The 27,448-nt window shown below is 40.5% G+C and overlaps 1 protein-coding gene across 3 annotated transcripts in view; it reads left to right on the forward strand.

Annotated features, from left to right (window-relative positions):
• The window catches only part of NR3C2 (nuclear receptor subfamily 3 group C member 2), a 424,004-nt gene that overhangs the window by 386,250 nt on the left and 10,306 nt on the right, over positions 1 to 27,448 (forward strand). The window lies entirely within an intron of this gene.

The raw sequence follows: 27,448 nt of genomic DNA on the forward strand, positions 1-27,448 counted from the left end.
CGGTGCGGCTGTGTGGTGGACAGAACCGAACCCCGAAGAAGAGACCCACCAAGGGACCAGAGCCAGGAAGGCGCCTGCAGAGACTCTGGGCAGGAGCTGCTGCTGGAGTGAGATAAGGAGGCAAAAATACCGACAGGAGCCAGAAGAGAGTGTGTCCTTCACTGTGCAAACACGGCGGTGGGGGCAGAAGGCGCCGACAGGCCAGTCAGCAAACAGTCGGAAAGCTGTTCGGTAGCCATAGCAACAGGAGGTTATTGTGAGGAATAGCTGATTGATTCAACTAGGTTTCCAGTAACTCACCTCTCAGAAACCACAGAGCAAACGGGGACTACAGGAAACTCGGGAAAAGGTCAAGGTGACATCCGGTAAAGCTCCTTAATAAAAACTGCTTTAATAAAACGGAACTGTGAGTCTTTCTGTGATGTGATGGCATGGATGTGAGATAAGCGTCTCTGAATGTGGTTGAGAGAACTTGCAAAGGTTGTGTTTATGTGTTTAAACACAGCGAAGAAATCATAGTAGCATAGCAAACTTTATAAAAAGCCCCAAAACAAACGATTATGGACCTAGACCCATGTCTGAGTAATTTTGGATTACTGAAAGCTTTATTGTGTAATATACACATGTGTATGTGTAATGTACCATATACATGTATATGTACTATTTATACACATAGATGATGGACAGCCTGACTGGTAGGTAGACGGGTAGATGGATGGATGAGTGTTCGGCCCTGAAGAGCTGTAGATACACATGTGAGAATTTGGCATCTGAGGCATCCATGATGCTTTGGAGCTGGTCCTGTGCTTCAAGTCATGATTTTATCATAAGGTTAGTCCTGAATCCTTTCTCACCATCATTTCCACTTGGAGTCACAGAACTTTATCTCCTTTCGTCATTTGTGTTTGCTCATGGCTTTCTGTGGCTAACTTAATGCAAAATCTGGGTTATTTCCAAATAATGTGAAATGATTTAACGATGTGAATGTTTTAACTTAATGATGTGAAATGTTTAAATATTTTCAGTGGCTAAGTTTAGACTATTTCAGACAGTGCTTACCAACTGCCGATCAATTGCCTGGCAGCATTCTGATACAGTTGTACTTGACTTTAGAGAAATGAGGAAAAAATCTTCAATATAAGAGCTTGTCACTCCTATTTTTAAAATTGGGGTAAAATACGCAAACATAAAAGTTACTGCTTTAGCCATTTCTAACTATTTGGTTGAGTAGTGATAAGTAGGTTCACTTTGTCGCGCAGCCAGTGTCCAGGACTCTTCATCTTGCAAAACTGAAGCTCCATACCCGTGGCTCTATACTCCTGCTTCCCCTCCCCACCCCAGAACCACCACCGTTCTGCCTCCTGTCTGCATCTGACTCGCTGCCTTGTCTCTGTGGACACGAACAGTCTTTGTTGTTTCAAGACTGGCTTATTTCAGTTAGTGTTAGTGTTATATCCTATGTTCTCATACACGCTGTAGCATGTGTCAGAGTTTCCTTTTTAAGGTAAATAATAATCCACTCTGTTTATAAGTCACATTTTGTCCACTCATCCACCAGTAGACACTTGACTTGCTTTGCCTCTTGGATATTATGAATAATGCCACTATAGACATAGGTGTGCAAGTATCTCTTCCATACTCTTTTGGAGGTACAGACCTAGAAATAGAATTGCTGGTCATATGATGATTCTTGGTTTAATTTGTTGAGGAATTGCCACATTGTTATGCAGTTTTTTATCTTCCCATTAACTAGGCACAGGGTTCCAGCTTCTGTACTTCCTCACCAGCACTTGTTATTTGTTGGGTAGGTTTTTTTTTTTTTTTTTGAATAGTGGCCGTCCTAACAGGTTTTCAAGTAGTATCTCGTTTTAGTATCGGTTTGCATTTCTCTAATGGTTAGTGATATTGAGCATCTTTCCATGTGCTTACTAGCCATTTATATGTCTTCTTTGGTGAATTGCCCATTTTTTTTTTTACCATTTTTTAAAAAAATGGTTGTTTTTCTATTGTTGTAGGATTCTTTATATATTGTGCATCAGTTCAGTTCAGCCTCTCAGTCGCGTTCAACTCTTTGTGACCCCATGGACTACAGCACGCCAGGCTTCCCTGTCCATCAACAATTCCCGGAGCTTACTCAAACTCATGTTCATCAAGTCGGTGATGCCATCTAACCATCTCATCCTCTGTCGTCCACTTCTCCTTCCGCCTTCTATCCTTCCCAGCATCAGGGTCTTTTCCTATGAGTCAGTTGTTTGCATCATGTGGCCAAAGTATTGGAGTTTCAGCTTCAGCATCAGTCCTTCCAATGAATATTCAGGACTGATTTCCTTTAGTATGGACTGGTTGGATCTCCTTGGAGTCCAAGGGACTCTCAAGAGTCTTCTCCAACACCACAGTTCAAAACCATCAATTCTTCAGTGCTCAGCTTTCTTTATGGTCCAGCTCTCATATCCATACTTGATTACTGGAAAAACCATAGCCTTGACTAGACGGACCTTTGTTGGCAAAGTAATGTCTCTGCTTTTTATTATGCTGTCTAGGTTGGTCATAGCTTTTCTTCTAAGGAGCAAGTGTCTTTTAATTTCTTGGCTGCAGTCACCATCTGCAGTGATTTTGGAGCCCCCAAAAGTAAAATCTCTCACTGTTTCCACTGTTTCTCCATCTATTTTCCATGAAGTGATGGGACCGGATGTCATGATCTTAGTTTTTTGAATGTTGAGTTTTAAGTCAGATTTTTCACTATCCTCTTTCACTTTCATCAAGAAGCTCTTTATTTCTTCACTTTCTGCCATAAGGGTGGTGTCATCTGCATATCTGAGGTTATTGATATTTCTCATGGCAGTCTTGATTACAGCTTATTTGCAGATGTTTTCTACAATTCCATGTTTGTTTGTTTTGTCTTGGTGTCAGAAATCTTTCTCCTATAAATTTATAATGATAATAGACAGTAGTTTGCTTACTAATCCTTGACTGGCAGAATTAAAGGTTATGTCTGATACCAATTTATTTAAGGGGGGGAAGCACTTTTCTTATGATAACCATTTCTTTGGCTTCATTATTCATTTCATACATTTCCTAAGTATACCCACAGAACATGCGCCCTTGTTCACAGCTAGTTTTGAAACTCTGTAAGAGAAAAACATCCTGTAGGAATGCTGGGGATAAGTACAGACCTTGCCTTGTTTAGAGAGGTTAAGGGAATTGTGCATTCCATTTCCATCTGACCCCATGAGATTTATGATGCTATAGGGTAAGCTTTCTGGGGAAAAAACCTTAGCTAGAAAGAGCCACTGGGGGTCTGGGAAAATGTCCTCATAGAAAATCACATCTGACATACAGGAATCTTGTCCTAATCCGAAGTCTACCTAGAGAAGCTTTTGGAAAACTGTCATTGTCTAACACCTGTGTCCATAAATCCCCCCCTCTTAGGTGATCTAAATCCCTCTTCTTACATATAAAATAATTCTATAATGCCTGGGATTTACCTAGTGCCTTTCTTCCTCAGTCCTGTCTATAAATCCTTCTAATAACTTCATGAGGCAAGGATGTGTAAATATTACTATTTACACTTAATTACCTCATCTTAACTCCTTTCTCTATGAAAAGGGAATAATAGTAATGTTTACTCATATTTTTTTTTACCCTTTTTAATAGTGAAAAGAAAGCAAGGAGTGATTAAGTGGGTTTTCCTTGGTTCATGAGAGAGGCAGGCCCAGAAGGCAGGAATGAAGGGAGGAGAAGCCCCCACGGGGGACATGGGTGCAGAGCCAGCCCTGCACCTGGTCAGCCCTGCAGCTCCCGGTAGCTTAGCTCTCCCTCCGGGGGCCCTCACCCGTAAGAGGGCCTGCATCTTAGCTTAATGGTCTACTGTTGCCATCTTGAAATTCTTAGCAAGCTGTGAACAAGGGGCCCCATGTTTTCTGGCACTAGCCCCACAAACAATGCAGCCTGTCCCAGGCATAATATAATCTGTTTAAGATCATGTTGATCAGAAGAGATGCTGAGTGTGAAGAGAATTTTGCAGCCCGTGGTGAACTGTGCAAATGTGTCTATGAAAGCAACAGGGATCAGAGAGGCAGAAAGCCTCAGTAAAGCAGGCTGTGAGGACTGAAGGGAATGAGGGAAACCGATACATTGGAAAGGAACCTTAAAAAGAAGATCATTTTAGGAACCTCCGCCTGCAGTGTGAGAGACATCAGTTCTCACAGATCCCTGGGTTGGGAAGATCCCCTGGAGAAGGGAATGACTACACTCCAGTATTCTGGCCTGGAGAATTCCATGGACTGTATAGTCCATGGGTCGCCAAGAGTCGGACACAACTGAGCGACTTTCACTGGTGGTCCGGTGGTTAAGACTTTGCCTTCCAATGCAGGGAGTGCAGGTTCAATCCCTGGTCAGGGAACGAAGATCCCACATACTGAGGGGCGTGGTCAAAAAGTAAAACAAACAGAATTCCTGAGGTCATTTTAAAAGCTGGGAGGATGCCTTTGGATCACTTTTATTTATGAAGGTCACGGTTCCTGGGACTAGAAAGCGTATAGTGTTTCACACACACAGCCGGTCATCCTTATTTGCAGATTCTGTATTTATGAATTTGCCTACTAATTAAAATGTATTTTTAACCCTCAGATCAGTAATTCTCAGGGCACTTTCACAGTCGTTCTCAGAGATGCACAGAGTAGTGGAAACTTCAGGTCGTGCTCCCAACAAGGTCAAACAAGGTGTCATTCTGCCTTCTTATTTCAGCTCTTGATGGAGTAAGTGAGCGTCCTTTGGGTGGACTGTTTAATGCCACTATTTTTTGCATTTTGGTTGGTGATTTTGCTGTCTACAGCTGCCCCCAGAGGTAGACCGTGCTCACGCACGGTCTTGTGCAGCTCAGCACACAGAGGCTGCGATATGCCTTATGGAGATGATAGGTGTGTTCACCAAGCTTTGTTCAGGCTTGAGTTACAATAATGCTCTTGCCCATGAGTTCAGTGTGAAGGAATCAGCAATATACATGGAATAAGTTGCCTTTAAAGAGAGATATGGCTTCCCAGGTGGCACAGTGGTAAAGAAGCCACCTGCTAATACAGGAGATGCAAGAGACAAAATTTCGATTCCTGGGTCGAGAAGATCCCCTGGAGAAGGAAATGTCTATCCTCTCCAGTATTCTTGCCTGGGAAATCCCATGGACAGAGGAGCCTGATGGGCTACAGTCCATGGGGTCTCAAAGGGTCAGATACAGTGAGTGCACACACAGAGACATACATAAAACAAGGTTATGTACTGATGGTTTAATGAAATGTTGTGACCAGTAGCTCATGGGAACCTGATCCTCTATATCCCTGGGAGCAAAGGGTCTGTATTCATTGATTCACTCCTGGCAGTGACTTTATAGGGTGTAACTACTGCAAACAGTGAGAATCAACTGTAAATGTGTGTAACCCACATGACATGAGTGATGACAGCCCTCCGCTTAAATGAAAAATTCTGGATCCTTTAAGCTGGGCCATGTCTTTGGTTCCCTAGTTTAGCCCCTTTATGGACAAGGATTCTTCCTAAAACATTTCTTAACAGCTTAGAGAATCTGTATAATACTTGGAACACCAGATCCAGCCAGCACCATATCACTTGATTCACAGACTTTTCCCCCCACATTTAATATTTCTGAAATCAGGAAACATCTTTTACTGGATTTATTTAACTAACAGCCAAAGCCTGTTCTCCCAGAGCCATTACTGAATCCCTGGTGCTCCTTCCAGTCCAGAGCCGGCAGACTTTTTCCATAAAGGAGCAGGTAATAAATGCCTCAGGCTTTGTGGGTCCCATGGTCTTTGCCACAACTAGTCAGCCACAGATAATATCTAAATGAAGGAACATGGCTGGGTTCCAGTAAAACTTTCTCATATAAAATTTCACATGTCACAAATATTCTTTAGGTGTTTTGTTTTTTTTAACCGTTTAAAAGTGTGAAAAACAAAAACAAACAAACAAAAAAGTGTGAAAAACAAAATGAAAAATTCTTACAGACACCAGTATTAGGTCAGATTTACCCTGGAGGCCATAATTACCCACCGCTCATCCATTCAGTGGCATCATAGGATTAAAGGAATAAATTCAGCCAGCTTGGGATCTACTGGAGAGTCGCTATTTGGATTAGAAGAGGCCTTTGGTCCTTAGGCAGTGGTGTCTGCCTCTTGTGACTCAGTGATCCTCTGCTTTCAGAGACTGAACTAAGGATTTAACTGCTTCATCTTGATGTGACCAGATATTAAAGTTGGTAACTTATAAATATGAATTGGTTTAGATTTTTACACTGCTCCGTGGAGCCTGGGAGTATTTGCAAGAGGGATCTAGGAAATATTGAAAACAAAAGGAGCAAAAGTTCATACTTCTATATACAGTAACATGCCAATGCATTTCACACACAACCCTTTCATTAGATTCCCTTTGTTCAGCAATGTTCTAATTACCCCTTTATCTTTAAGCTCTACTTTCTGCTTTTCCATTGTGTCATTTTTCTTTGTGTTTTTCACACGTACAATAGACCTTATTCACAAGAAGGCGGAGCCGCGATCTAGAACGAGGCTAGTAATACAAGGAAAGTTAAACTGGGTGGAAATTAAATAAATTTAAGGACAAAAAAAAAAATCAAAAGGAAATTGAACCCATCTTGCTTTAGCACAGCATCCAAATAACATATTTTGAAGACTAAATGTTCATCACTGACCAGAGATGGATGACTGGTGTTGAATTTATTAAACAGTGATGAGAAATGAATTCAGATGTAGCCTCAGATAACAGTCAGATACTAATGGATGGGGGCAGTGGAGAGTGCTCAGAAGTGCCCTTGGCTTTTCATGAGATGCTGAGCGGCCTGCCTCTGACCCCCGCAGCCAGCCCCTTCCTCAGCACCTGGTGTGGCCCAGCCGCCCCAGCCCATACCAGCCTAGACGCGGGAGCCAGCCCTCTGAGGCCACGCGGGACAGCCCTGCCTTGCTCCCTCATCAGGCAGCTGGGCCTCTGGAAGCAGAGCCAGAGGTGCCCATGTGGCCTGAAGTCACCCTCACAGGGGGTCCGCTTGTCTAGAATTTGCAGGCAGAGCTCACATGAGCAAGCAGCCGCTTAGAGGCTTATCTCCTGCTTCTGGGACCCACTCGACCCAGATGCCTGCGTCCATGCAGGCTGGCCCTTGGCAGAGGAAGGCAGTTTTTTAAAATAGGGAATCCAGATACCCCTCTTCCAGATGGCAGCTTTCCTGCCAGTGGTAACTCAGAACCCCAGAACATCCTGCTAAGTTCCCCAAATGCCTCCTGTAGGCCGAGAATTTAGTTGATATGTTCAGTATATTCACTTCTAAACTGGCCAGGAAATGCCTTTTGGTGACTGAAAAATAGCCTTTCTAGATATTTTTCTGACCATACCTGTTTTTTTTTTAAGTATAGTTAATTTACAGTGTGTGTGTATTACTGCTGTATAGCAGAGTGATTCAGCTATATATATATATGTATGTATGTATATGTATATATACACACACACACATTCTTTTTTATTCTTTTCCATTATGGCTTATCTTAGAATATCAAACAGAATTCTCTGTACTACAGAGTAGGACCTTATTGTTTATCCATTTTGTACACACAGACACACACTCACACATATATATAAGTTTACATCTGCCAACTCCAACTGCCAACTCCATTCCAACTCCCACCCCTTTGGAAACCATCAGTCTGTTCTCTGTGTCTCTGCTTTTGTTTCATAAATAGGTTCAGTAGTGTCATATTTTAGATTCCACATGTAAGTGATCATATGATATTTGTCTTTCTCTCTGATTTAATTAAGTCTGATAATCTCTAGTTGCATCCATGTTGCTGTACATGACATTATTTTGTCCTTTTTTAGACTAATACTCCATTGTGTATATGTACCGTGTCTTCTTGACCCATTCATCTGTTGAACATTTAGGTTGTTTTCATGTCTTGGCTATTGTGAATAGTACTGCTATAACATAGGCGTATATTTATCTTTTTGAATTCTAGTTTTCTCTGAATATATGCCCAGGAGTGGGATTGCTGAATCATACAGTAATTCTGTTTTTAATTTTCTGAGGAACCTCCATACTGTTTTCAACAGTGGCTGCACCAATTCATATTCCCACTGGTAGTGTAGGAGGGTTCCCTTTTCTCCACCCACTCTCCAGCATTTATTATTTGTAGACTTTTTAGTGATTACCATTCTGATCAGTGTGAGGAGCTACTACCCTCATTGTAGTTTAGATGTACATGTCTCTGATAATTAGAGATGTTGAACAGCTTTCCTTATGCCTAATGGCTGTCTGTATTTCTTCTTTGGAAAATGTTTATTCAGGCCTTCTGCCCATTTTTTTATTGGGTTGTTAGTTTTTGGTTGTTTAGTAGTATGAGCTGTTTGTATGTTTTGGGAATGAAACTCTTTGTCAGTTGCATCATGTGCAAATATTTTCTCCCATCCTGTAGGTTGTCTTTTCATTTTGTTTATGGTTTCACTTGCTCTGCACATCTTGTAAGTTTTATTAGATCCCACTTGTTTGTTTTTACTTCTGTTGCCTTGGGAGACTGACCTATGGTACGATTTATTTCCGAGAATGTTTTGCCATTTGGATGTCTTTTTTTTTTTTTTCATTTATTTATATTAGTTGGAGGCTAATTACTTTACAATTTGCAGTGGGTTTTGCCATACATTGATATGAATCAGTCATGGATTTACATGTGTTCCCCATCCTGAACCCCCCTCCCACCTACCTCCCCATCCCATCCCTCTGGGTCATCCCAGTGCACCAGCCCTGAGCACTTGTTTCATGCATCCAACCTGGACTGGCGATCTGTTTCACAATTGATAATATACATGTTTCAAGGCTATTCTCTCAGATCACCCCCCCCTCACCTTCTCCCATAGAGTCCAAACGTCTGTTCTATACATCTGTGTCTCTTTTTCTGTCTTGCATATAGGGTTGTCGTTACCATCTTTCTAAATTCCATATATATTCGTTAGTATACTGTATTGGTGTTTTCTTTCTGGCTTACTTCACTGTGTATAATAGGCTCCAGTTTCATCCACCTCATTAGAACTGATTCAAATGTATTCTTTATAATGGCTGAGTAATCCATTGTTTATATGTACCACAGCTTTCTTATCCATTTGTCTGCTGATGGACATCTAGGTTGCTTCCATGACCTGGCTATTGTAAACAGTGCTGCAATGAACACTGGGGTACATGTGTCTCTTTCAATTCTGGTTTCCTCGGTGTATATGCCCAGGAGTGGGATTGCTGGGTCATATGGCAGTTCTATTTCTAGTTTTTTAAGGAATCTCCACACTGTTCTCCATAGTGGCTGTACTAGTTTGCATTCCCACCAACAGTGTAAGAGGGTTCCCTTTTCTCCACACCCTCTCCAGCATTTATTGCTGGTAGACTTTTGGATAGCAGCCATTCTGACTGGCATGAGATGGTACCTCATTGTGGTTTTGATTTGCATTTCTCTAATAATGAGTCAACCAGTCCATCCTAAAGGAGATCAGTCCTGGGTGTTCATTGGAAGGACTGATGCTGAAGCTCAAACTCCAATACTTTGGCCACCTCGTGCGAAGAGTTGACTCATTTGAAAAGACCCTGATGCTGGGAGGGATTGGGGACAGGAGGAGAAGGGGATGACAGAGGATGAGATGGCTGGATGGCATTACCAACTTGATGGGTATGAGTTTGAGTAAACCCTGGGAGTTGGTGATGGACAGGGAGGCCTGGCGTGCTGCGATTCATGGGGTCACAAAGAGTAGACACAACAGAGCGGCTGAACTGAACCAAACTGAACTGAATAGTGAGTGATGTTGAGCATCTTTTCATGTGTTTGTTAGCCATCTGTATGTCTTCTTTGGAGAAATGTCTGGTTAGTTCTTTGGCCCATTTTTGGATTGGGTCATTTATTTTCCTGGAATTGAGCTACAGGAGTTGCTTGTATATTTTTGAGATTAATTCTTTGTCTGTTGCTTCATTTGCTATTTTCTCCCATTCTGAAGGGTGTCTTTTCACCTTGCTTATAGTTTCCTTTGTTGTGCAAAAGCTTTTAAGTTTAATTAGGTCCCATTTATTTATTTTTGCTTTTATTTCCAATATTCTGGGAGGTGGGTCATAGAGGATCTTGTGATTTATGTCAGAGAGTGTTTTGCCTATATTCTCCTCTAGTTTCATAGTTTCTGGTCTTACATTTAGATCTTTAATCCATTTTGAGTTTATTTTTGTGTATGATGTTAGAAAGTGTTCTGTTTTCATTCTTTTACAAGTGGTTGACCAGTTTTCCCAGCACCACTTGTTAAAGAGGTTGTCTTTTTTCCATTGTATATTCTTGCCTCCTTTGTCGAGGATAAGGTGTCCATAGGTATGTGGATTTATCTCTGGGCTTTCTATTCTGTTCCATTGACCTATATTTCTGTCTTTGTGCCAGTACCATACTGTCTTGATGACTGTGGTTTGTAGTAGAGCCTGAAGTCAGGCAGGTTGATTCCTCCAATTCCATTCTTCTTTCTCAAGATTGCTTTGGCTGTTAGAGGTTTTTTGTATTTCCATACAAATTGTGAAATTATTTGTTCTAATTCTGTGGAAAATACCGTTGGTAGCTAGATAGGGATTGCATTGACTCTATAGATTGCTTTGGGTAGCATACTCATTTTCACCATATTGATTCTTCCAACCCATGAACATGGTATATTTCTCCATCTATTTGTGTCCTCTTTAATTTCTTTCATCAGTGTTTTATAGTTTTCTATATATATAGGTCTTTTGTTTCTTCAGGTAGATATACTCCTAAGTATTTTATTCTTTTTGTTGCAATGGTGAATGGTATTGTTTCCTTAATTTCTCTATTTTCTCATTGCTAGTGTATAGGAATGCAAGGGATTTCTGAGTGTTAATTTTATATCCTGCAACTTTGCTATATTCATTGACTAGCTCCAGTAATTTTCTGGTAGAGTCTTTAGGGTTTTCTATGTAGAGGATCATGTCATCTGCAAACAGTGACAATTTTACTTCTTTTTGTATCTGAATTCCTTTTATTTCTTTTTCTGCTCTGATTGCTGTGGCCAACACTTCCAAAACTATGTTGAATAGTAGTGGTGAGAGTGGGCACCCTTGTCTTGTTCCTGATTTTAGGGGAAATGCTTTTGATTTTTCACCATTGAGGGTAATGTTTGCTATGGGTTTGTCATATATAGCTTTTACTATGTTGAGGTATGTTCCTTCTATTCCTGCTTTCTGGAGAGTTTTTATCATAAGTGAATGTTAAATTTTGTCAAAGACTTTTTCTTCATCTATTGAGATAATCATATGGTTTTTATCTTTCAATTTGTTAATGTGGTGTATTACATTGATTGATTTGCGGATATTAAAGAATCCTTGCATTCCTGGGATAAAGCCCACTTGGTCATGATGTATGATCTTTTTAATATGTTGTTGGATTCTGTTTGCTAGAATTTTGTTAAGGATTTTTGCATCTATGTTCATCAGTGATATTGGCCTGTAGTTTTCTTTTTTTGTGGCATCTTTGTCTGGTTTTGGAATTAGGGTGATGGTGGCCTCATAGAATGAGTTTGGAAGTTTACCTTCTTCTGCAATTTTCTAGAAGAACTTGAGTAAGATAGGTGTTAGCTCTTCTCTAAATTTTTGATAGAATTCAGCTGTGAAGCCATCTGGTCCTGGGCTTTTGTTTGTTGGAAGATTTCTGATTACAGTTTCGATTTCTGTGCTTGTGATAGGTCTGTTAAGATCTTCTGTTTCTTCCTGGTTCAGTTTTGGAGTTATACTTTTCTAAGAATTTGTCCATTTCTTCCAAGTTGTCCATTTTATTGGCATAGAGCTGCTGGTAGTAGTCTCTTATGATCCTTTGTATTTCAGTGTTGTCTGTTGAGATCTCTCCATTTTCATTTCTAATTTTGTTGATTTGATTCTTCTCCCTTTGTTTCTTGATGAGTCTGGCTAATGGTTTGTCAATTTTTATTTATCCTTTCAAAAAACCAGCTTTTAGCTTTGTTGATTTTTGCTATGGTCTCTTTAGTTTCTTTTGCATTTATTTCTTCCCTAATTTTTAAGATTTTTTTCCTTCTGCTAACCCTGAGATTCTTCATTTCTTCCTTCTCTAGTTGCTTTAGGTGTAGAGTTAGGTTATTTATTTGACTTTTTTCTTGAGGTAAGCCTGTATTGTTATGAACCTTCCCCTTAGCACTGCTTTTACAGTGCCCCATAGGTTTTGGGTTGTTCAGTTTTCATTTTCATTCATTTCTATGCATATTTTGATTTCTTTTTTGATTTCTTCTATGATTTGTTGGTTATTCAGAAGCGTATTATTTAGCCTCCATATGTTGGAATTTTTAATATTTTTTTTCCTGTAATTGAGATCTAATCTTACTGCATTGTGGTCAGAAAAGATGACTGGAATGATTTCAATTTTTGAATTTACCAAAGCTAGATTTATGGCCCAGGATGTGATCTATTCTGGATAAGGTTCCATGTGCACTTGAGAAAAAGGTGAAATTGATTGTTTGGGGGTGAAATGTCCTATAGATATCAATTAGGTCTGGTTTGTCCATTGTGTCATTTCAAGTTTGTGTTTCCTTGTTAATTTTCTGTTTAGTTGATCTATCCACAGGTGTGAGTGGGGTATTAAAGTCTCCCACTATTATTGTGTTACTGTTAATTTTTCCTTTCATACTTGTTAGCATTTTCCTTATATTGAGATGCTCCTATGTTGGGTGCATATGTATTTATGATTGTTATATCTTCTTCTTGGATTGATCCTTTGATCATTATGTAGTGTCCTTCTTTGTCTCTTTTCACAGCCTTTATTTTAAAGTCTATTTTATCTGATATGAGTATTGCGACTCCTGCTTTCTTTTGGCCTCCATTTGCGTGAAATATTTTTTCTAGCCCTTCACTTTCAGTCTGTATGTGTCCCTTGTTTTGAGGTGGATCTCTTGTAGACAGCATGTATAGGGGTCTTGTTTTTGTATCCATTCAGCCTGTCTTTGTCTTTTGGTTGGGGCATTCAACCCATTTACATTTAAGGTAATTATTGATAGGTATGGTCCCGTTGCCATTTACTTTGTTGTTTTGGGTTCGCGTTTATACAGCCTTTCTGTGTTTCCTGTCTAGAGAAGATCCTTCAGTATTTGTTGAAGAGCTGGTTTGGTGGTGCTGAATTCTCTCAGCTTTTGCTTGTCTGTAAAGCTTTTTTGAGTTCTCCTTCATATCTGAATGAGATCCTTGCTGGGTAGAGTAATCTAGGTTGTAGGTTATTCTCTTTCATTACTTTAAGTATGTCCTGTCATTCCCTTTTGGCCTGAAGAGTTTCTATTAATAGATCAGCTGCTATCCTTATGGGAATCCCTTTGTGTGTTATTTGTTATTTCTCCCTTGCTGCTTTTAATATTTGTTCTTTGTGTTTGATCTTTGTTAATTTGATTAATATGTGTCTTGCAGTGTTTCACCTTGGGTTTATCCTGTTTGGGACTCTCTCGGTTTCTTGGGCCTGTGTGACTACTTCCTTCCCCATTTTAGGGAAGTTTTCAACTATTATCTCCTCAAGTATTTTCTCATGGCCTTTCTTTTTGTCTTCTTCTTCTGGGACTCCTATGATTAGAATGTGGGGCGTTTCACATTGTCCCAGAGGTTCCTGAGGTTGTCTTCATTTCTTTTGATTCTTTTTTCTTTTTTCCTCTCTGCTTCATTTATTTCCACCATTTAATCTTCTACCTCACTTATCCTATCTTCTGCCTCTGTTATTCTACTGTTGGTTCCCTCCAGAGTGTTTTTTATCTCATTTATTGCATAATTCATTATTAATTGACTCTTTTTTATTTCTTCTAGGTCCTTGTTAAACATTTCTTGCATCTTCTCAATCCTTGTCTCCAGGCTGTTTATCTGTAACTCCATTTTGTTTTCAAGATTTTGGATCATTTTTATTATCATTATTCTAAATTCTTTTTCAGGTAGATTCCCTATCTCCTCCTCTTCTGTTTGGGTTGGTGGGCATTTTTCATGTTCCTTTACCTGCTGGGTATTTCTCTGCCTTTTCATCTTGTTTAGATTGCTGTGTTTGGAGTGGCCTTTCTGTATTCTGGTGGTCTGTGGTTCCTGTTTATTGTGGAGGTTTCTCCCAGTGGGTGGGGTTGGACGATTGGCTTGTCAAGGTTTGCTGGTTAGGGAAGCTTGTGTCGGTGTTCTGGTGGGTGGAGCTGGGTTTCTTCTCTCTGGAGTGCAATGGAGTGTCCAGTAGTGAGTTTTGAGATGGTTCTATGTGTTAGGTGTGACTTTGGGCAGTCTATATGTTGACACTCAGGGCTATGTTCCTGCGTTGCTGGAGAATTTGCGTGGTATGTCTTGCTCTGGAACTTATTGGCTCTTGGGTGGTGGTTGGTTTCAGTGTCGGTATGGAGGCTTTTGGATGATCTCTTATTACTTAATGTTCCCTGTAGTCAGGAGTTCTCTGGTGTTCTCAGGTTTGGGCTTACGCCTCCTGCCTCTGGATTTCAGTCTTATTCTTCCAGTAGCCTCAAGACTTCTCCATCCATACAGCACTGATAATAAAACTTCTAGGTTAATGGTGAAAAGGTTCTCCACATTGAGGGACACCCAGAGAGGTTCACAGAATTACATGAAGAAGAGGAGAGGGAGGAGGGAGATAGAGATGAGCAGGAGGAGAAAAAGGGGGACTCAAGAGGAGAGAGACAGATCTATGCAGTTCTCTGTTCCCTAAGTGTTCTCTGTAGCCCAGACACCCACAGAGATTCACAGAATTGGATTGGGAAGAGAAGGGGGAGGGAGGAAATAGAGGTGATCTGGGGGAGAAAAAGGAGAGTCAAAAGGGGGAGAGAGTAATCATCACACTCCTGAGTAAAAATGGGTACTGAATATTGGATTCTTAAATATACAAAGTTGATATCAAATACTAAAAACCAAAGATTAAAAATCTAAAGTAGAGGTTAGGCTCTTAAAAATACAGTATTAAAAAAAACAAAAACAGAAAAAGTATAAGAAATATATATGAAGTTTGCTTTAAAAATAGGGTCCATTTTTTTTGCAAGGTAATAGTGGGTTATAAAAATGAAAATTAAAGAAGTAATAGAGGACTTAAAAAAAGAGAGAGAAAATTTTTAATTAAGAAAAATAACAATGGTAAAAACATATCTAGGAATTTCTCTGGAGCTGTTGCAGGCAGTGTGGGTTCAGTTCAGTTTCAGATAGCTCCTCGTTCCAGCTTACACTTCTCAATATCTATAGGCCCCTTCCCATGTAGTCAGTGTTACCTACAGGGATTTTAATCTGTTGCACCGGTCACTTCTGAGGTGGTTCCCTTTGTTTATTTGGCTTCTGTTTGCAGGTCTCTTCAGTGTCTAATTTCTGCCCTGACACATGTGGGCAGAGGTGGTCTCTTATTTAGGTTCGCTTGTTCCGCCGTGCTGTGGGGAGGGAGGGGCGCTGCAGACAAATGTCACTGGCATGTGTGGGGAGCACCCGCAGTTTTCCGGCCACACTGCGTTTGCCCCGCTCACAGATGTGTGCTTTCCCCATCTACACTGCTCAGGCTCCAGGCTGCTCTCCAGGGAGCGGGCCCTGAGTTACGTGCACTTCCCAGGCCTAAGCCGCTCAGGTTCAGGTTCTCGGGTACTCCACAAAGGCACAGGCTCAGTTGGGCCTTTGTGTTGTGCCTTCCCTGGCCCGAGCAGCTCAGGCAGCCAGGAGCTTGAGGAGCACACTCTCCCCGGGTGCAGCGCGCCTTATCCCCTCCCCGTCCCAGCCTCAGTTTCCTCACATGCACCGATCTGGTGTGCCTTTTGTCTCTTCTGGGGAGCTAATTTCTTGCTGCCACCCTCCCAGCGGATGTCAACCATCCAGAATCTCAGGAAGTCTTTGGTTAGAAATTGGAATCCTGTTTGCAGTTTGGTAGGGGATGCCATCTCTGGGGCTGAGTTTGCCCCTTTCTGGCTCTGGCTGGCGCCCGCCTCCCCACTGCCTCCAGCGGGAGATGGGCAGGTCCGCAGCCAGCTAGCTCTTCTCTGGTATTGCTCAGTCCTTTGTTCTGTGAACGGGCTGGCAGTGCTTTGGTTTAGGGCTTTTCACAGGTTAATTCTCTCTCTCTCTCTCTCTCTCTCTCTCTCTCTCTCTCTCTCTCTCTCTCTCTCCCCCACAGTTTAGGTTGCTACCTCACATTAGCTCCCTCAGGGCTTCTAGGCCCGCTCCTTACCCTAAGCAATGCTGCCTGCTTCTCTCTGTTCAGCCCCTACTTCCTGGTTACTTGCTGGTGGTGGATGCGAGCACCTGTGGTACTTTTTTGCTGGGAGTTGCCTTTAGGCATATAATCTGTGGGCTTTATTTATTTATTTTTCCTCCTGGTTAGGTTGCCTTCTGAGATTCAAAAATTTCCCCCGGACCCACCAGTGAGAGGGTTTCCTGCTATTTGGAAACTTCTTCTATTAGGACTCCTTTCCCGGGACGGGTCTCCGTCCCTAACTCTTTTGTCTCTCTTTTTATCTTTTGTACTTTGTCCTACCTCCTTTCGAAGACAATGGGCTGCTTTTCTGGGCACCTGCTGTCCTCTGCTAGCGGTCAGAAGTTGTTTTGTGGAGTTTGCTCAGCGTTCAAATGTTCTTTCGATGAATTTGTTGGGGTGAAAGTGGTCTTCCCGTCCTATTCCTCTGCCATCTTCAGATGTCTTCTTTAGGAAAAAAAAAAGTACATTCCGTTCCTCCACCCATTGTTTAATTAAATTGCTTATTATTGAGTTATGAATTTTTAATGTATTTTGGATATTAATCCCTTATATATGATTTGAAGATATTGTCTCCTATCCTGTAGTTTGCCTTTTCATTTTTCGATTGTTTCTTTCGCTCTGCAGAAGCTTTATAGCTTGATGTAGTTGCACTCGTTGAACTTTGCTTTTGTTACTTGTGCTCTTGGTGTCAGTGGACATGAATTTGAGCAATCAAGGAGATCGTGAAGGACAGGGGAGCCTGAAATGCTGTAATCCAGGGGCCACAAAGAGTCACACATGACTTAGCAATTAAACATCAGCAACTATTGTTCTGCATAGGATTTCTAGTACTATACTGATTAAGAGGGGTGAGAGTGGGCACTCTTGCCTTGCTCCTGATAATAGAAGAAAAGCTTTCCATCTTTCTCCATGGAGTATAACATTATCTCTGAGTTTGTCATATATGGCCTTTATTTTGTTGAGGTATGCTCCCTTAATACCCAGTTTGCTGAGAGTTTTTTCATGAAGGTGTCAGGGGTGTTTGTAATTTCCTCAGTTCTGTCTCATTGCAACAAAAATTTGAAGCAACGGGCAGACCAGTGTTACAGCCCCCTGTTACAGCTGTTTTATTTAGAAAGCAAAGGAAAATACATCCTGGAGGTGTGAGGGCAGGCCAACCCAAAGGCCACAAAGAGAAGAGAAGCCCCCTGCTCAATTTTGGCTCCTCTTTTTATGTTTTTTTTCTTCTCCCCCTGGGTCTGTGCTGTGTAAAGTGGGCTAGCCAGGAGGGCTGTCTGTTTTACCTGAGGTCCTCATTCTGGTTCTTGGACCTTCCTTAGTTCTGTTTTCGTGGGTTTTTCCCTTCTTTGTCTTTTAGCCACCACCATTCTGGACTCCTTTTTCCTATTCTCACTATGTAACAAAGGGATGTTGTATTTATGAGATGCTTTTTCTGCATTTATTGAGATAATTATGTAAGTTTTAATTCGATTAATGTAGTGTACTGCATTTAGGGGCTTCCCAGGTGGCACTAGTGGAACCCACTTGCCACTGTAGGAGACTTAAGAGATGTGGGTTCAATCCCCGGGCTTGGAAGATCCCCTGGCAAGGGAAATGGGAACCCACTCAAATATTCTCATCTGGAGAATCCCATGGACAGAGAAGCCTGGTGGACTACAGTCCATAGGTTCACAGAGAGTCAAACTTAACTGAAGAGACTTAGGAGGGACGGACCACATTTATTGATTGTGTATGTTGAACTATCTTTAATCCCAGAGATAAATCTCAATTTGTTGTGATACTCCTTTTACTGTTATGTTGAATTCTATTTGTTAATATTCTGTTGAGAATTTTTTTCTTCTATATTCATCAGGGATATATGGGTCCATAGTTTTTTTTCTTGTAGTGTCTTTGGCTTTCATGTTAGTAATGCTGGTCTGGGAAAAGGAATTTGGAAGTATTCCCTCTTCAGTTTTTAGGAAGAGTTTGAGGAAGATTGGCATTAATCTTTAAATGTTTGGTAGAATTTGCCAGTGAAACCATCTGCTCCAGGGTTGTCTATATTTGGATTTTTGATTACTGTTTCAGTCTCTTTACCTGTTATTGATTAACTTAGATTGTGTATTTCTAGGAATTTATCCATCTCTTTCAAGTTATCCCATTTATTAGCATATTATTTTTCACAGTAGTCTCTTACAACCCATTGTATTTTTGTAGCATCAGTTGTGATGTCTTCTCTTTCAGGTTTTGAGCCATATTTTTTTTTAACTCTAGCTAAAGGTGTGTCAGTTTATTGTTTCAAAAAACTAGCTCTTAGCTTCATTGGGGATTTTTTCCTTACTGTTTTCCTGAGCTCTATTTCATTTATTTCCATTGTGATCTTTGTCATTTCTTTCATTCTGCCGAACTTTGTTTTTTTCCTCTTTTCTTGAAGTAAAGTTAAGCTATTGATTTGAGATCTGTCTTCTTAATATATGCATTTATCACCATGAAGTTGTCTCAGAACTGCTCTTGCAGCATCCCATAGGTCTTGGTATATTGTTTACATTTTCATTTGTTTCAAGATATATTTTAATTTCCCTTTTGATTTCTTCTTTAACACATTTGTTGTTAGGAATATGTTGTTTAATTTCTACACATTTGTAGATCTTCTGACTTTCCTTGTACTGATTTCTAATTTACTAACTCTATGGTCAGAAATAATACTTTGTATGATTTCACTCTTCTTAAATTTGCCCAGACTTATTTTGTGACTATCATACAGTCAATCCTGGAGAATGTTCCATGTGCCCCAGAGATGGATGTATATTCTGCTTCTGTTGGATGGAATGTTCTCTTAGATCTGTTTGGATTCGTGTATGGTTCAAGTCCAGTGTTTCTTACAAGTCCAGTGTTTTCAGTTTGGATTATCTCTTCATTGCTGAAAGTAGGATGTTTAAGTCCTTTACTATTATTGGATTGTTGTATATGTCCCCCCTTCAGATATGTTAATCTTTGTTTAATATATTTAGGTACTCTGATATTGCATGTGTAAGTATATACATACACAATTGTTATGTTTCCTTGGTGAATTTACTACATTATCATTATATATTGACCTTCTTTGACTCTTGTTACCATTTTTTACGTAAAGTCCATTTTGTCTACTGTAAGAACAGCTACTCTCACTTTCACTTGGATTCTGCTTGCATAGAACATCTCTTTCCATCCTTTCACTCTGAGCTTGTGTGAGTGCTGCCTTAAAGCTGAAGTGAGTCTCTTGTAAGTGGCATATAGCTGGGTCTTAATTTTTTATCCATCTAGTCACTCTATCTTCTGATGGTAAATTCAGTCCATTTATACTTACATTTGTTATTGGTAATGTAAGGACTTAGTAATGCCATCCTGTTTATTGTTTTCTGGTTGCTTTGTATTTCCATTGTTTCTTTTACTCTGTTTCTGCCTATCTTTGTAAATTGGTAATTTTCCATTTTGGTATGCTGTTTCCCTTTTATCTCTTGTGCATCTGCTGTAGGCTTTTTGGTTTGTGGTTACCATGAGGCTTACATAAGATATTGCATAGATAAAACAGTTCATTTTAAGTTCATAGCAACCTAACTCCACTTGTATATTTTTATGTCATTACCTACCTCTTTTTATATTGTGTCTTTAGCACATTGTAGTCACTATAATGATTACTTTTAGTATTCTTTCCCTTTGACCTTTATAATAAAGTGGTTGACATGCCATCCCATTACAGCATTGGGATTTTCTAAATCTGACCGTATATTAACCTTTTACCAGTGTGTTGCACAGTCATATTTTCATGTCACTGATTAGCATCTGTTCATTTCAGCTTGAAGTGCTCCTCTCAGCATTTCTTGCAGGGTGGGTCTATAGTGGTAGTGAACTCTCTCAGTTTTTGTCTGTCTTGGAAAGTCTTTTTCTCCTGCATATTTGAAAGATAATTTTGCCGGGTAGGTCTTGGCTGGTAATTCTTTTCTCTCAACAGTTTGAATATGTGATTGCACTCTCTCCTGACCTGTAGGGTTTATGCTGATAAATCTTGAGAGTCTAATGGAAGTTCCTCTGCAGGGTACAGTCTACTCCTGCACCCCCCCCCCAGCTATTTTTAGAATTCATTATTTTGGATGTTTGACAGTTTCATTATCATGTGTCTTAAAGTAACCTTGTGAACTTGGACGTCCATTTTTCTCTCCAGGTTTGGGAAGTTCTCAGCTATTTCTGTATTTCTGCCCCATCTCTCTCCTCCTTCTGGAACCCTGATTTTTCTAATGTTAGGTTTTTTGATGGAACCCCAATCCCATAGGCTTTCTTCCACTTTTCATTCTTTTCCCTTTGTTTTCCTTTAACATGGGTATTTGAAATCTTCTGACTCACTTATTATTTCTTCCTTAATTCTGCTCAACTGCTGATGCTCTCTCTAGCATTTTTCATTTCATTCCATAAGCTCCTCGGCTCCAGAATTTCTGCTTGGTCCTTTTTTATGGTTTATGTTTCTTTGGTAAATTACTCACTTTTAACCTGTATTTTTTCATAATCTTGTTAAATTGTGTGAGTTCTCTTATAGCTCACTGAGTTTGTTCAAAATAGCTATTCTTGAATTTAGCTAGATTGCAAAACTCCATACTTTTGATCTCAGTTTTTAGGGAATTACTGTCTTTTAGTGATGATACGTTTTCTCGACTTTTCATGTTTCTTGCAGTTCTGCATTGCATCTTTTTGCCCTTGAAATGGCAGGTACTGCCTTAAGCTACTGCTAGTTGCCTTCAGAGGGGATATTCTGTTCTTTGGTGCTCTTACCTGGAATTTGTCTGCCTTTGTGTGGGAACATCTTTCCACTCCTTTTGCTTTCCGTGGTTGCAGAATTCTTCGGCTTTCATGTGTTCTTACAGCACCACAGGCTGACTACTAGACCCGTCTTCTGCTTTCAGAAGGCGGTGCCTGCTCCAGAACCTTGTGGTTTCTCCCTTGCCCGCAGACCCCGGCCTGTTTTCCGAGCACACGTCCTGTCTCCTGGAGCCTCCCCTGCCCCACCACGTTCGGGACTGTGTACGAGATGCCAGCGCAGGGTGCGGGGAGTTGCGAGTTTAGCGCTTGCAGATTTGGGGGTACCTGTGGACTCTCCAGGGAGATCTCCAGGTGTAGGATTCACAGCAGCTCATGAGTAGACTTTAAAGAACGTGTGCCTCTAGTGTCCTTTGATATTCTTACCTGTCTCCTTCCCAGTCTCCTCCCTCCAGTCACGGAGGTCCACCTCAGTTCTCTGGGTGTCACTGTGGAGAAACAGGTTTCTCCAGCTGTGACCTGCAGCCCCAGGGTAGCCAGGCGCTCACTCACCTTTTCCCCGGAGGGACAGGCCGCTGCCACCTGACAGTTTGACCCCATGCAGTGTTGCCAGGGGTTGGAGGAACACTAGGGAACTTTTTTCCATCTCCAGTACTTACAAACTCACTTCTGTTTATTGCTCCAGTGGTATGCAAGAATCTCCCCCTGGGAAGGCTGGTTTTCTGCAGTCCCTCCCTTGTCGGTGGGTATCTGGCCAGGTCAGCAGTCTCCAGGTATTTTCTCAACCATGGCAAGAGGGCTTCAGGCAGGTTCACTGCTCCACTGGTTTCATACTCTTTGCCAAAATATGCCTGCCTACTACCCGATGAACAGGTGGGCAAGACTTCTCCCAAGGATCCCAGAGTTCCACAAAAGAACTTTTGTTCAGGAATGGATGACTAATTCTTTGTTGCAAAGGGGAGACAAAAAGGAGGATGCACTATAGGCCGTCATGATGCCGATAGTACTCTGTGATGGTCTCTTTCTGATCCTGCTACTCTCGGTTGCATCTAGGAGGCCCTTTAGGACTCTGCTAAACTCCGCCTCTAGGAGGCCCTGCCAGGAACACTCAGTAGGGTAGCTTCACTGCAGGGCCTGAGTTTCCCATGGGAACCCACAAGTAAAGAGTCTAACCTTGTTCTTAAAGGTTATATTTCCTTCTGGGTATAGAAGCAAATGCTACTAAATCAGGGTAGGAGGGGGCTTTGTTACCATCTCATTTTGCTGAGACATCACTGGCCAGAGAGCAGCAGTCCTGCCTGTCCGCAGAGGTTCCCCCTGTGCACACCCTGGCATCTCCCACACTAGCCCACGCTGGGTGGAGGCTGGGGGGTTTTGAACAAAGGCCAGACTCCTTGCATCATTTTCCAGCACTCACAAGGCTCTTGCTGGAACAGCAAGGGTAAACGGTTGTTGATTGTTTCTATTACTGTTTCTGCACTCAGAGTTGAAGCTGTGTATATTTTGCCCCCTATCAGTATATCTGGCTAGAATTCTGATCTTTGCAAATAAAGCTTAACCACCCACCCCACCCCCACCCTGCCCAATGCTCAATTCCAGCAAAAGCTCCACCCTAATTAGGTGAAAGTTCTGGAATCAGCAGCTAATTTATTTGCTGTTGAAAACTCAGGGACCCTTCTGCAGAGAAGCTGTATCTTTCAGGTGCTCCATCACTGCTCGCTGGTTGTAACCTTAGAACAACAGGGTTGGACCCTCCTTATGTACCCCTTCCCGCCACAGACGACCTCAGTTCATGGTGGGAGCAGGGCCCAGCTATCAGCCTGCCACAGGCAATGATGACTCATTGAAGAGAGTGGGGAGGAGGCACTGACCAAGCCCAGTAGCATGCAAGGCGAGCAAGCAGAGAGCCACTAGCCCCCTGTGACTTTGCCAGGCTTCTCTGTGCCTCACTCCCCCAACAGCTGTGGTCCTGACATGACCTCTGGATCAATCATGCTGAGCAGGTAGCTAAACTTCTGTGCTCCCAACCAGATGCATTTTGTACAGAATGAGAAGTCAACACAGAGGGTTTTCTTTGATTCCTAATAATATGGACTCTTCTTTTTAATTGAAGGATAATTGCTTTACAGAATTTTGTTGTTTTCTGTCAAACCTCAATATGAATCAGCCCTAGGTTTACATATATCCCCTCCCTTTTGAACCTTTCTCCCATCTCCCTCCCCATCCCACCCTCTAGGTTGATACAAAGCCCCTGTTTGAGTTTCCTGAGCCATACAGCAAATTCCCATCCTATTTTACATATCATAATGTGAGTTTTCATGTTACTCTTGCCATACATCTCTCCCTCTCCTCATGTCCGAAGGTCTGTTCTCTATGTCTGTTTCTCCATTGCTGCCCTGTAAATAGATTCTTCAGTATCATTTTTCTAGATTCTGTATATATACATTAGAATATGATATTTATCTTTCTCTTTCTGACTCACTTCACTCTGTACAATAGGTTCTAGGTTCGTCCACCTCATTGGAACTGACTCAAATGCATTCCTTTTTATGGCTGAGTAATAGTCCAGTGTGTATATGTACCACAACTTCTTTATCCAGTCATCTGTCAATGGACATCTAGGTTGCTTCCATGGTCTAGCTATTGTAAATAGTGCTGCAGTGAACAATGGGATACATGTGTCTGTTTCAGTTTTGGTTTCCTCAGGGTATATGCCTTGGAATGGAATTGCTAGGTCATATGGTGGTTTTATTTCTAGGTTTTTAAGGAATCTCCATACTGTCTTCCATAATGGCTGTATCAATTTACATTCCCACCAACAGTGCAAGAGTGTTCCCTTTTCTTCACACCCTCTCCAGCATTTATTGTTTGTAGACTTTTTGATGATGGCCATTCTGACTGCTGTGAGGTGATATCTCATTGTAGTTTTGATTTCCATTTCTCTAATAATGAGCAATGTTGAGCATCTTTTCATGTGTTTGTTAGCCATCAGTATGTCGTCTTTGGAGAAATGTCTGTTTAGGTCTTTTTCCACTTTTGTTTTTCTAGTATTGAGTTGCATGAGCTGCTTGTATATTTTGAAAATTAATCCTTTGTCAGTTGTTTCATTTGCTATGATTTTTTCCCATTCTGAGGGCTGTCTTTTCATCTTCCTTACAGTTTCCTTTGCTGTGCAGAAGCTTTTAAGTTTAATCAGGTCCCACTTGTTTACTTTTGTATTTATTTCTATTACTCTAGGAGATGGGTCTTAAAGGGATCTTGCTTTGATTTATGTCATTGAGTGTTCTGCCTATGTTTTCCTCTAAGGGTTTTATAGTTTCTGGTCTTACATTTAGGTCTTTAATCCATTTTGAGTTTATCTTTGTGTATGGTGTTAGGAAGTATTCTAATTTCATTCTTGTACCTGTAGCTGTCCAGTTTTCTCAGCACCATTTATTGAAGAGGCTGTCTTTGCCCCATTATATATTGTTGCCTCCTTTGTCAAAAATAAAGTACCCATAGATGCATGGGTTTATTTCTGGGCTTTCTATCTTGTTCCATTGGTCCATATTTCTGTCTTTGTGCCAGTACCATACTGTTTTGATGACTGTAGCTTTGTAGTATAGTCTGAAGTCAGGAAGGTAGATTCCTCCTTCTCCATTCTTCTTTCTCAACAGTGCTTTGGCTATTTGGGGTCTTCCGTGTTTCCATATGAATTGTGACATTTTTTGTTCTAGTTCTGTGAAAAATGCCATTGGTAATTTGATAGGGATCACATTGAATCTGTAGATTGCATTTGGTAGGATAGTCATTTTCACAATATTGACTCTTCCTACTCAGGAACATGGAATATCTCTCCATCTGTTTGTTGTCTTTTAATTCTTTTATTAGTGTCTTACAACTTTCTGTGTACAGTTCTTTTGTCTCCTTAGGTAAGTTTATTCCTAGATATTTAATTCTTTTTGATGCAGTGGTGAATGGGATTGACTCCTTAATTTCTATTTATGATTTTTCATTGCTAGTATATAGAAATGCAAGTGATTTCTGTGTATTGATCTTGAATCCTGCAACTTTGCTAAATTCACTGATTCTATCTACAGGGTTTTCTACGTACAGCATCACGTCATCTGCAAGCACTGAGAGCTTTACTTCTTTTCTGATCTGGATCCCTTTTATTTCTCTTCCTGCTCTGATTGCTGTCGCTAGGACTTCCAGAACTATGTTAACTAGTAGTGGTAAAAGTGGACACCCTTGTCTTGTTCCTGATCTTAGGGGGAATGCTTTCAGTTTTCCACCATTGAGAATAATGTTTGCTGTAGGTTTATCATACATGGTCTTTACTATGTTGAGGTAGGTTCCTTCTATGCCCATTTTTTGAAGAGTTTTAATCATAAATGGGTGCTGAATTTTTTTCAAAGGCTTTTTCTGCATCTATTGAGATTATCAGATGGTTTTTATCTTTCAATTTGTTAATATTGTGTATCACATTGACTGATTTGCTTATATTGAAAAATCCTTGCATCTCTGAATGGTGTATGAGCTTTTTGATGTGTTGCTGAATTCTGTTTACTAAAGTTTTGTTGAGGATTTTTGCATCTGTGTTCATCAGTGATATTGGCCTGTGGTTTTCTTTGTCTGGTTTTGGTATCAAGGTGATGGTGGCCTTGTACAATGAGTTTGGAAGTGTTCCTTCCTCTGCAATTTTTTGAAAGAGTTTTAGAAGGATAGGCAAATGTTTGATAGAATTCTCCTGTGAAGCCATCTGGTCCTGGGCTTTTGTTTTGGGGGAGATTGTTGATCACAGCTTCAGTTTCCATGCTTGTAATTGGGTTGTTCATAATTTCTATTTTTTCCTGGTTCAGTCTTGGAAGGTTGAACTTTTCAAAGAATCTGTCCATTTCTTGCAGATATCTGTTTTATTGCCATATAGTTGTTCATAATAGTCTCTTATCCTTTGTATTTCTGCACTGTCTGTTATAACCTCTCCTTTTTCATTTCTAATTTTGCTGATTCGATTCTTCTCTTTTTTTCTTGATGAGTCCAGCTAAAGGTTTGTCAATTTTGTTTATCTTCTCAAAGAACCAGCTTTTTGGTTTATTAACCTTTACTATTGTTTCTTTCATTTCTTTTTCATTTATTTCTGTGCTGATCTTTATGGTTTCTTTCCTTCTACTAATTTTGGGGTTTTTTTGTTCTTTTTTTCCCAGTTGTTTTAGGTGTAAAGTTAGGTTGTCTATTCAGTGTTTTTCTTATTTCTTGAGGTAGGATTGTACTGCTATAAACTTCCCTCTTAGAACTGCTTTTGCTGCATCCCATAGGTTTTGAGTTGTCATGTTTTCATTGTCATTTGTTTCTAGAAATTTTTTGATTTCCCTTTTGATTTCTTAGTAACCTGTTGGTTATTTAGAAACATGTCATTTAATCTCCATGTGTCTGTGTTTATTTCTTGTAATTGATTATCTAGTCTCATAGCATTGTGGTCGAAGATGCTTCATATGATTTCAGTTTTCTTATATTTACTGAGGTCTGATTTGTGACCCAAGATGTGGTCTGTCCTGGAGAATGTTCCATGTGCATTGAGAAGAAGGTGTAGTCTGCATTTGGATGGAATGTCCTGAAGAGATCAATGAGCTCCATCTCATCTAATGTATCATTTAAGACTTGTGTTTCCTTATTCATTTTCTGTTTTGATGATCTGTTCATTGGTGTGAGTGGGGTGTTAAAGTCTCCTGCTATTATTGTGTTACTCTCCATTTCTCCTTTTATGTCTGTTAGTGTTTGTCTTATGTATTGAGGTGCTGCTGTGTTGGGTGCATAGATATTTACAATTATTATGTCTTCCTCTTGGATTGATCCCTTGATTATTATGTAGTAGCCTGCCTTATCTCGTGTAATCTTCTTTAAGGTTTATTTTGTCTGATATGAGGACTGCTAATCCAGCTTTATTTTGCTTCCCATTTGCATGGAATATATTTTTTCCATCCTCTCACTTTCAGTCTATATGTGTCTTGAGGTCCGAAGGAGCTTTCTTGTAGACAGCATATATATGGGTCTTGTTTTTGTATCTGTTCAGCCAGTTTGTATCTTTTGGTTGGAGCATTTAATCTGTTTACATTTAAAGTAATTATTGATATATATGTTCCTATTGCCATTTTCTTAATTATTTGGGCCTGATTTTGTAGATCTTTTTCTTCTCTTGTATCTCTTGACTATATAAGTCCCTTTAACATTTGTTGTAAAGCTGGTTGGTGGTACTGAATTCTCTTCTGTTTGTCTGAAAAGCTTTTTATTTCTCTATCAATTCAGAATGAGATCCTTGCTGGGTACAATAATCTTGGTTGCAGATTTTTCCCTTTCGGTGCTTTAAATATATCCTGCCATTCCCTTCTGGCCTGCAGAGTTTGTGTGGACTCTTATTG

The sequence above is a fragment of the Odocoileus virginianus genome, chromosome 12, assembly GCF_023699985.2.
Source record: "Odocoileus virginianus isolate 20LAN1187 ecotype Illinois chromosome 12, Ovbor_1.2, whole genome shotgun sequence".
Classification (NCBI taxonomy): domain Eukaryota; kingdom Metazoa; phylum Chordata; class Mammalia; order Artiodactyla; family Cervidae; genus Odocoileus; species Odocoileus virginianus.